Source organism: Ascaphus truei, chromosome 3, assembly GCF_040206685.1.
Source record: "Ascaphus truei isolate aAscTru1 chromosome 3, aAscTru1.hap1, whole genome shotgun sequence".
Taxonomy (NCBI): domain Eukaryota; kingdom Metazoa; phylum Chordata; class Amphibia; order Anura; family Ascaphidae; genus Ascaphus; species Ascaphus truei.
The window spans coordinates 347,012,379-347,026,368 of NC_134485.1; the positions used below are offsets into that span (position 1 = coordinate 347,012,379).

The following is a 13,990-nucleotide window of genomic DNA, read 5'->3' on the forward strand; positions in this document are numbered from 1 at the left end:
GCACCCATCACTTACACATAACCTGCACATCTCCTACAATCATATGCACCCATCACTTACACATAACCTGCACATCTCCTACAATCATATGCACCCATCACTTACACATAACCTCCACATCTCCTACAATCATATGCACCCATCACATACACATAACCTGCACATCTCCTACAATCATATGCACCCATCACTTACACATAACCTACACATCTCCTACAATCATATGTCACCCATCACATACACATAACCTGCACATCTCCTACAATCATATGTCACCCATCACATACACATAACCTACACATCTCCCACAATCATATGCACCCATCACATACACATAACCTACACATCTCCCACAATCATATGCACCCATCACATACACATAACCTACACATCTCCTACAATCATATGCACCCATCACATACACATAACCTGCACATCTCCTACAATCATATGCACCCATCACTTACACATAACCTGCACATCTCCTACAATCATATGCACCCATCACATACACATAACCTACACATCTCCTACAATCATATGCACCCATCACATACACATAACCTGCACATCTCCTACAATCATATGTCACCCATCACTTACACATAACCTACACATCTCCTATAATCATATGTCACCCATCACATACACATAACCTACACATCTCCTACAATCATATGTCACCCATCACATACACATAACCTGCACATCTCCTACAATCATATGTCACCCATCACTTACACATAACCTGCACATCTCCTACAATCATATGTCACTTATCACATACACATAACCTACACATCTCCTACAATCATATGCACCCATCACTTACACATAACCTGCACATCTCCTACAATCATATGCACCCATCCCTTACACATAACCTGCACATCTCCTACAATCATATGCACCCATCACATACACATAACCTGCACATCTCCTACAATCATATGCACCCATCACATACACATAACCTGCACATCTCCTACAATCATATGCACCCATCACATACACATAACCTGCACATCTCCTACAATCATATGCACCCATCACATACACATCTCCTACAATCATATGCACCCATCACATACACATAACCTGCACATCTCCTACAATCATATGCACCCATCACATACACATAACCTGCACATCTCCTACAATCATATGCACCCATCACTTACACATAACCTCCACATCTCCTGCAATCATATGTCACTTATCACATACACATAACCTCCACATCTCCTGCAATCATATGCACCCATCACTTACACATAACCTCCACATCTCCTGCAATCATATGTCACCCATCACATACACATAACCTGCACATCTCCTACAATCATATGCACCCATCACTTACACATAACCTGCACATCTCCTACAATCATATGCACCCATCACATACACATCTCCTACAATCATATGCACCCATCACATACACATAACCTACACATCTCCTACAATCATATGCACCCATCACTTACACATAACCTCCACATCTCCTGCAATCATATGTCACTTATCACATACACATAACCTCCACATCTCCTGCAATCATATGCACCCATCACTTACACATAACCTCCACATCTCCTGCAATCATATGTCACCCATCACATACACATAACCTGCACATCTCCTACAATCATATGCACCCATCACTTACACATAACCTACACATCTCCTACAATCATATGCACCCATCACATACACATAACCTGCACATCTCCTACAATCATATGCACCCATCACTTACACATAACCTGCACATCTCCTACAATCATATGTCACCCATCACTTACACATAACCTGCACATCTCCTACAATCATATGCACCCATCACTTACACATAACCTCCACATCTCCTACAATCATATGCACCCATCACATACACATCTCCTACAATCATATGCACCCATCACATACACATAACCTACACATCTCCTACAATCATATGCACCCATCACTTACACATAACCTCCACATCTCCTGCAATCATATGTCACTTATCACATACACATAACCTGCACATCTCCTACAATCATATGCACCCATCACATACACATAACCTCCACATCTCCTGCAATCATATGCACCCATCACTTACACATAACCTACACATCTCCTACAATCATATGCACCCATCACATACACATAACCTGCACATCTCCTACAATCATATGCACCCATCACATACACATAACCTGCACATCTCCTACAATCATATGCACCCATCACTTACACATAACCTGCACATCTCCTACAATCATATGTCACCCATCACATACACATAACCTGCACATCTCCTACAATCATATGCACCCATCACATACACATAACCTGCACATCTCCTACAATCATATGTCACCCATCACTTACACATAACCTGCACATCTCCTACAATAATATGCACCCATCACATACACATAACCTGCACATCTCCTACAATCATATGCACCCATCACTTACACATAACCTCCACATCTCCTACAATCATATGCACCCATCACTTACACATAACCTGCACATCTCCTACATTCATATGCACCCATCACATACACATAACCTACACATCTCCTACAATCATATGCACCGATCACTTACACATAACCTGCACATCTCCTACAATCATATGTCACCCATCACTTACACATAACCTGCACATCTCCTACAATCATATGCACCCATCACATACACATAACCTGCACATCTCCTACAATCATATGCACCCATCACATACACATAACCTGCACATCTCCTACAATCATATGCACCCATCACATACACATAACCTGCACATCTCCTACAATCATATGTCACCCATCACATGTACATAACCTGCACATCTCCTACAATCATATGCACCCATCACATACACATAACCTGCACATCTCCTACATTCATATGCACCCATCACATACACATAACCTACACATCTCCTACAATCATATGCACCGATCACTTACACATAACCTGCACATCTCCTACAATCATATGCACCCATCACATACACATAACCTGCACATCTCCTACAATCATATGCACCCATCACTTACACATAACCTGCACATCTCCTACAATCATATGCACCCATCACATACACATAACCTGCACATCTCCTACAATCATATGCACCCATCACATACACATAACCTGCACATCTCCTACAATCATATGCACCCATCACTTACACATAACCTGCACATCTCCTACAATCATATGCACCCATCACATACACATCTCCTACAATCATATGCACCCATCACATACACATAACCTACACATCTCCTACAATCATATGCACCCATCACTTACACATAACCTCCACATCTCCTGCAATCATATGTCACTTATCACATACACATAACCTGCACATCTCCTACAATCATATGCACCCATCACTTACACATAACCTCCACATCTCCTACAATCATATGTCACTTATCACATACACATAACCTCCACATCTCCTGCAATCATATGCACCCATCACTTACACATAACCTCCACATCTCCTGCAATCATATGTCACTTATCACATACACATAACCTCCACATCTCCTGCAATCATATGCACCCATCACTTACACATAACCTCCACATCTCCTACAATCATATGTCACTTATCACATACACATAACCTCCACATCTCCTGCAATCATATGCACCCATCACTTACACATAACCTCCACATCTCCTGCAATCATATGTCACTTATCACATACACATAACCTCCACATCTCCTGCAATCATATGCACCCATCACTTACACATAACCTCCACATCTCCTGCAATCATATGCACCCATCACTTACACATAACCTACACATCTCCTACAATCATATGCACCCATCACATACACATAACCTGCACATCTCCTACAATCATATGCACCCATCACATACACATAACCTGCACATCTCCTACAATCATATGCACCCATCACATACACATAACCTACACATCTCCTACAATCATATGCACCCATCACATACACATAACCTGCACATCTCCTACAATCATATGCACCCATCACTTACACATAACCTGCACATCTCCTACAATCATATGCACCCATCACTTACACATAACCTCCACATCTCCTACAATCATATGCACCCATCACATACACATAACCTGCACATCTCCTACAATCATATGCACCCATCACTTACACATAACCTACACATCTCCTACAATCATATGCACCCATCACATACACATAACCTGCACATCTCCTACAATCATATGCACCCATCACATACACATAGCCTACACATCTCCTACAATCATATGCACCCATCACATACACATAACCTGCACATCTCCTACAATCATATGCACCCATCACTTACACATAACCTACACATCTCCTACAATCATATGTCACCCATCACTTACACATAACCTACACATCTCCTACATTCATGTCACCCATCACATACACATAACCTCCACATCTCCTACAATCATATGCACCCATCACATACACATAACCTGCACATCTCCTACAATCATATGCACCCATCACTTACACATAACCTGCACATCTCCTACAATCATATGCACCCATCACATACACATAGCCTACACATCTCCTACAATCATATGCACCCATCACATACACATAACCTGCACATCTCCTACAATCATATGCACCCATCACATACACATAACCTACACATCTCCTACAATCATATGCACCCATCACATACACATAACCTACACATCTCCTACAATCATATGCACCCATCACTTACACATAACCTGCACATCTCCTACAATCATATGCACCCATCACATACACATAACCTACACATCTCCTACAATCATATGCACCCATCACATACACATAACCTACACATCTCCTACAATCATATGCACCCATCACATACACATAACCTGCACATCTCCTACAATCATATGCACCCATCACTTACACATAACCTGCACATCTCCTACAATCATATGCACCCATCACATACACATAACCTACACATCTCCTACAATCATATGCACCCATCACTTACACATAACCTGCACATCTCCTACAATAATATGCACCCATCACATACACATAACCTGCACATCTCCTACAATCATATGCACCCATCACTTACACATAACCTGCACATCTCCTACAATCATATGCACCCATCACATACACATAACCTGCACATCTCCTACAATCATATGCACCCATCACATACACATAACCTGCACATCTCCTACAATCATATGCACCCATCACATGTACATAACCTACACATCTCCTTCAATCATATGCACCCATCACATACACATAACCTGCACATCTCCTACAATCATATGCACCCATCACATGTACATAACCTACACATCTCCTTCAATCATATGCACCCATCACATACACATAACCTACACATCTCCTACAATCATATGCACCCATCACATACACATAACCTACACATCTCCTACAATCATATGCACCCATCACTTACACATAACCTACACATCTCCTACAATCATATGCACCCATCACATACACATAACCTACACATCTCCTACAATCATATGCACCCATCACATACACATAACCTGCACATCTCCTACAATCATATGCACCCATCACATACACATAACCTGCACATCTCCTACAATCATATGCACCCATCACTTACACATAACCTCCACATCTCCTACAATCATATGCACCCATCACTTACACATAACCTGCACATCTCCTACAATCATATGCACCCATCACATACACATAACCTGCACATCTCCTACAATCATATGCACCCATCACTTACACATAACCTGCACATCTCCTACAATCATATGCACCCATCACATACACATAACCTGCACATCTCCTACAATCATATGCACCCATCACATACACATAACCTGCACATCTCCTACAATCATATGCACCCATCACATGTACATAACCTACACATCTCCTTCAATCATATGCACCCATCACATACACATAACCTGCACATCTCCTACAATCATATGCACCCATCACATACACATAACCTGCACATCTCCTACAATCATATGCACCCATCACATGTACATAACCTACACATCTCCTTCAATCATATGCACCCATCACATACACATAACCTACACATCTCCTACAATCATATGCACCCATCACATACACATAACCTACACATCTCCTACAATCATATGCACCCATCACTTACACATAACCTACACATCTCCTACAATCATATGCACCCATCACATACACATAACCTGCACATCTCCTACAATCATATGCACCCATCACATACACATAACCTGCACATCTCCTACAATCATATGCACCCATCACTTACACATAACCTCCACATCTCCTACAATCATATGCACCCATCACTTACACATAACCTGCACATCTCCTACAATCATATGCACCCATCACATACACATAACCTACACATCTCCTACAATGATATGCACCCATCACATACACATAACCTGCACATCTCCTACAATCATATGCACCCATCACATACACATAACCTACACATCTCCTACAATCATATGCACCCATCACATACACATAACCTGCACATCTCCTACAATCATATGCACCCATCACTTACACATAACCTGCACATCTCCTACAATCATATGCACCCATCACATGTACATAACCTACACATCTCCTACAATCATATGCACCCATCACATACACATAACCTCCACATCTCCTACAATCATATGCACCCATCACATACACATAACCTGCACATCTCCTACAATCATATGCACCCATCACATACACATAACCTACACATCTCCTACAATCATATGCACCCATCACATACACATAACCTGCACATCTCCTACAATCATATGCACCCATCACATACACATAACCTGCACATCTCCTACAATCATATGCACCCATCACATACACATAACCTGCACATCTCCTACAATCATATGCACCCATCACTTACACATAACCTGCACATCTCCTATAATCATATGTCACCCATCACATACACATAACCTGCACATCTCCTACAATCATATGCACCCATCACTTACACATAACCTGCACATCTCCTACAATCATATGCACCCATCACATACACATAACCTACACATCTCCTACATTCATGTCACCCATCACATACACATAACCTCCACATCTCCTACAATCATATGCACCCATCACATACACATAACCTCCACATCTCCTACATTCATGTCACCCATCACATACACATAACCTCCACATCTCCTACAATCATATGCACCCATCACATACACATAACCTCCACATCTCCTACAATCATATGCACCCATCACATACACATAACCTCCACATCTCCTACAATCATATGCACCCATCACTTACACATAACCTGCACATCTCCTACAATCATATGCACCCATCACATACACATAACCTGCACATCTCCTACAATCATATGTCACCCATCACATACACATAACCTGCACATCTCCTACAATCATATGCACCCATCACATACACATAACCTGCAAATCTCCTGTAATCATATGCACCCATCACATACACATATCCTGCACATCTCCTACAATCATATGCACCCATCACATACACATAACCTGCACATCTCCTACAATCATATGCACCCATCACATACACATAACCTGCACATCTCCTACAATCATATGCACCCATCACTTACACATAACCTCCACATCTCCTACAATCATATGCACCCATCACTTACACATAACCTGCACATCTCCTACAATCATATGTCACCCATCACATACACATAACCTGCACATCTCCTACAATCATATGTCACCCATCACATACACATAACCTGCACATCTCCTACAATCATATGCACCCATCACTTACACATAACCTCCACATCTCCTACAATCATATGTCACCCATCACATACACATAACCTGCACATCTCCTACAATCATATGCACCCATCACATACACATAACCTGCAAATCTCCTGTAATCATATGCACCCATCACATACACATATCCTGCACATCTCCTACAATCATATGCACCCATCACATACACATAACCTGCACATCTCCTACAATCATATGCACCCATCACATACACATAACCTGCACATCTCCTACAATCATATGCACCCATCACTTACACATAACCTGCACATCTCCTACAATCATATGCACCCATCACATACACATAACCTGCACATCTCCTACAATCATATGCACCCATCACATACACATATCCTGCACATCTCCTACAATCATATGTCACTTATCACATACACATAACCTGCACATCTCCTACAATCATATGTCACCCATCACTTACACATAACCTGCACATCTCCTATAATCATATGCACCCATCACATACACATAACCTACACATCTCCTACAATCATATGCACCCATCACTTACACATAACCTGCACATCTCCTACAATCATATGCACCCATCACATACACATAACCTGCAAATCTCCTGTAATCATATGCACCCATCACATACACATATCCTGCACATCTCCTACAATCATATGCACCCATCACATACACATAACCTGCACATCTCCTACAATCATATGTCACCCATCACATACACATAACCTGCACATCTCCTACAATCATATGCACCCATCACTTACACATAACCTCCACATCTCCTACAATCATATGTCACCCATCACATACACATAACCTCCACATCTCCTACAATCATATGTCACCCATCACTTACACATAACCTCCACATCTCCTACAATCATATGTCACCCATCACATACACATAACCTACACATCTCCTGTAATCATATGCACCCATCACATACACATATCCTGCACATCTCCTACAATCATATGCACCCATCACATACACATAACCTGCAAATCTCCTGTAATCATATGCACCCATCACATACACATATCCTGCACATCTCCTACAATCATATGCACCCATCACATACACATAACCTGCACATCTCCTACAATCATATGCACCCATCACTTACACATAACCTACACATCTCCTACAATCATATGCACCCATCACATACACATAACCTGCACATCTCCTACAATCATATGCACCCATCACATACACATATCCTGCACATCTCCTACAATCATATGCACCCATCACATACACATAACCTGCACATCTCCTACAATCATATGCACCCATCACATACACATAACCTGCACATCTCCTACAATGATATGCACCCATCACTTACACATAACCTGCACATCTCCTACATTCATATGCACCCATCACATACACATAACCTGCACATCTCCTACAATCATATGCACCCATCACATACACATATCCTGCACATCTCCTACAATCATATGCACCCATCACATACACATAACCTGCACATCTCCTACAATCATATGCACCCATCACATACACATAACCTGCACATCTCCTACAATGATATGCACCCATCACTTACACATAACCTGCACATCTCCTACATTCATATGCACCCATCACTTACACATAACCTGCACATCTCCTGCAATCATATGCACCCATCACATACACATAACCTGCACATCTCCACAATCATATGCACCCATCACATACACATAACCTACACATCTGCTACAATCATATGTCACCCATCACATACACATAACCTGCACATCTCCTATAATCATATGCACCCATCACATACACATAACCTACACATCTCCTACAATCATATGTCACCCATCACATACACATAACCTGCACATCTCCTATAATCATATGCACCCATCACATACACATAACCTCCACATCTCCTGCAATCATATGCACCCATCACTTACACATAACCTGCTCATCTCCTACAATCATATGTCTCTTATCACATACACATAACCTGCACATCTCCTGCAATCATATGTCACTTATCACATACACATAACCTACACATCTCCTACAATCATATGTCACTTATCACATACACATAACCTCCACATCTCCTACAATCATATGCACCCATCACATACACATAACCTACACATCTCCTACAATCATATGTCGCCCATCACATACACATAACCTGCACATCTCCTATAATCATATGTCACCCATCACATACACATAACCTGCACATCTCCTATAATCATATGCACCCATCACATACACATAACCTGCACATCTCCTACAATCATATGCACCCATCACTTACACATAACCTGCACATCTCCTACAATCATATGCACCCATCACTTACACATAACCTACACATCTCCTATAATCATATGTCACCCATCACATACATGTTACAGTGTTTCCCCCACCCAATCGCAGATAGGGGCCATTACAGGGTGTGTGGTGCATATACCTGCTGGTAACAGGAGGGCTGAGTCGGCCGCCGATGGTAGTGGGGACACAGGAACAGGCTTCTGGGGTTCATACCCCACATTTCTCTTTAGCAGTGCAGCGCCTCCATCTGCTGTGGACTCCAGGAACTGAAGGGGATCTTCCACGGTAGAACTTATTACCTCTCCCCCCAGTAAGGTCACGCACCAGGCAGGAGGTATATTGCAGAACAGGAACGGGTTTATTACTACAATCTGCAGTAACAGTTACTCAGCAGTCTTCTGCCAGATACAGTGTGTCAGTATTCACTGGATGATGGTCCCTGGACCGCCACTACTGGCCAAGGGCACCCGCAACCATCCTAGCTCTTCCCCACCTGCCAAGCAGAGGTATGGTAAACACTCACTTTCCCCCGCAGGGAAGAGCACATGGGAAGGCGCCAATCTCAGGGTCCCAATTGTGTGACCTGCCTTCCTCAGAGGGAAGGAACAACGCGCTAACTTTAGGGCGGTCCTGCCCTTAAATACAGCCAGAAGGCGGGTACCCCATTGTCCCAGCTACAACAGGATGTACCACTCCCTGCTGTCACTCAAGTGCAGTACCAAAGGTGAGGGGGGGAAACCCCATACCAACTACTGGCAAGCCTGTTAATACCAGGGATTACTGCCAGCCCATTGAGCAGAATAGTAGTCAGGGGGCACCCCGCTACATACACATAACCTACACGTCTCATACAATCATGTCACCCACCACATACACAAAACCTGCACATCTCCTACAATCATATGTCACCTATCACATACACAACATATAACCTACACATATCCTACAATCATATGTCACTTATCACATACACAACATATAACCTACACATCTCCTACAATCATATATCACTTATCAGATACACATAAGCTACACTCCTCATATAATCAGATATCACTTATCACATTCACATAACCTACACCCCTCATACAATCAGGTATCACTTGTCACATACACCTGACCTACTCATATAATCAGATATCACTTATCACATACAGCTAAACTACACATCTCATACAATCAAGTATCACTTATCACATACAGCTAAACTACACATCTCATACAATCAAGTATCACTTATCACATACATATAACCTACACATCTCATATAATCAGATATCACTAATAACACACAGCTATGAGCTATCCTACACATCTCATATAATCAGATATCACTAATAACACACAGCTATGAGCTATCCTACACATCTCATATAATCAGATATCACTAATAACACACAGCTATGAGCTATCCTACACATCTCATATAATCAGATATCACTAATAACACACAGCTATGAGCTATCCTACACATCTCATATAATCAGATATCACTAATAACACACAGCTATGAGCTATCCTACACATCTCATATAATCAGATATCACTAATAACACACAGCTATGAGCTATCCTACACATCTCATATAATCAGATATCACTAATAACACACAGCTATGAGCTATCCTACACATCTCATATAATCAGATATCACTAATAACACACAGCTATGAGCTATCCTACACATCTCATATAATCAGATATCACTAATAACACACAGCTATGAGCTATCCTACACATCTCATATAATCAGATATCACTAATAACACACAGCTATGAGCTATCTACACATGTCATATAATCAGATATCACTAATAACACACAGCTATGAGCTATCCTACACATCTCATATAATCAGATATCCCTAATAACACACAGCTATGAGGTATCCTACACATCTCATATAATCAGATATCACCAATAACACACAGCTATGAGCTATCCTACACATCTCATATAATCAGATATCACCAATAACACACAGCTATGAGCTATCCTACACATCTCATATAATCAGATATCACCAATAACACACAGCTATGAGCTATCCTACACATCTCATATAATCAGATATCACCAATAACACACAGCTATGAGCTATCCTACACATCTCATATAATCAGATATCGCCCAACAGATACACATAACCTACACTTCTCATGTAATCAGATATCACCCATCAAATACACCTAACCTTCATTTCTCATATAATCAGATATCACTCATTACATACATCTAACTTACACATCTCATAAAAACAGGTATCACTAATCACATATGCAGCACTGCTCCCCCCCCCCCCCCCCCAACCCCCTCTGGGAGATCTTGCTAAAGCTACAGGTGTCATGGTGCTTGTTAAATGTGAGGGTTCAGGAGAAATGAGCATCCGTGATGGTATGGGAAACAGGACAGGCTTTTGGTGATCCTTCAGGTTCTTCTCATGGTGTCAGTGTCTCAAGTCATAGCAGGCTCCAAGTGTACTGGAGACAGTCCCCACCATGACAGTCTTCTCTCATACCTCTACCCAATAGACTGTAACTTGCAGAGGTATATAAAACAGGATCCTTTATTGAGGCAGTCACTACAGTTGTTATTACAGCGAATGCATAGGGTTTTCAGGATAAGTCACAATCCTCTGGAAGGTACCTGGCTCCTCTCAATTGAGGCCTTGTTGTCTATTAGATCTATTCCCCTCAACCCCCTAAGGGGCTGAGGGCATGTCTCACTCCCAGCTGGGAGGAACTAGAACTCCATGCCTCTACCCCAGGAGGGGGAGAGTTCAACTGACGATAATTTAGACACTTCCTCTCTAAGGCACAGACAGGAGGGCACAAGGTCTGCACCATGATTGGCTACACACAGACACTGTTCACCTCCTCCCCTGTCACTCAGAGAGGCAGCATGAGGGGGGAGGGGGGTAAACCCCACAGGATAGCCTGACACTGCCTGTAGCTACTAGAACTTACATGACAGGAAGCAGAAAATATAGCCCTGGACCAGCCATGGGTACACTCTACCCTTAAGTGAAAGTCCCATGTCCTTACTGGGACCAAATTTGAAGCACCATCCATTAACCTGGAGCGTGCAATACAATAACAGGTTACACATGTAAGATGGTATGACATTAACTAGAGTACAGTATACAGACATTAGGAATCCATGTCATCCACTAATTACAGCAATGATAATAACAGAAAACTCTTTCAACATAAAGATTATAGGATCCCTATTTGTAAAACTTGGGGTCGGGTTTCTTATACACCTGCCCATCGTAAAAAAACCCTGGCCCATATAAAATGTGTCTTAGGAGCACCAGAGTCTGTCTGAGTTTAACCCTATACTTACAGATGTTTTGTCCCACTATCCATTCCCGCATGACGGTACAAATTCGGGACTCATCTATATGCATTTGTACCGTAGTTTTAGACCCCAAATGGTCCAGCCACTCATGTCTGTTATTCTCAATTTCTTCCATAATTGGTTCAGGTACGTAGGGGAATTCGTACCCATAAGACTGACGGAATCTAAGTATTGTAGCCCGGTCATCTCGGCTGAATTTTAATAACCTGCGGCCACACCTTGGCCTGGCAGAATCCAAAATTGAGGTCCTCTACCCTCCACCTCCTAATATAGTATAGCTGGTCCCTTATGTGTTATGACCCCCAGCTTAATATTATGTACCCTTTTACGGGTGACTTCAGCTGTGTTATCCGGGGAAAACTGACCCTCCTCCCACCAGTGATCTACCATAGGACCATCCACTAGAAGGAATCTAGTCCTGTTCATATAGGGGTTC

At 42.0% G+C, this 13,990-nt stretch overlaps 1 protein-coding gene across 2 annotated transcripts in view; it reads left to right on the plus strand.

The window, feature by feature from the left end:
• Window positions 1–13,990, plus strand: part of MAP3K12 (mitogen-activated protein kinase kinase kinase 12) — a 108,417-nt gene that overhangs the window by 48,082 nt on the left and 46,345 nt on the right. The gene's annotated exons all lie outside the window — the stretch shown is intronic.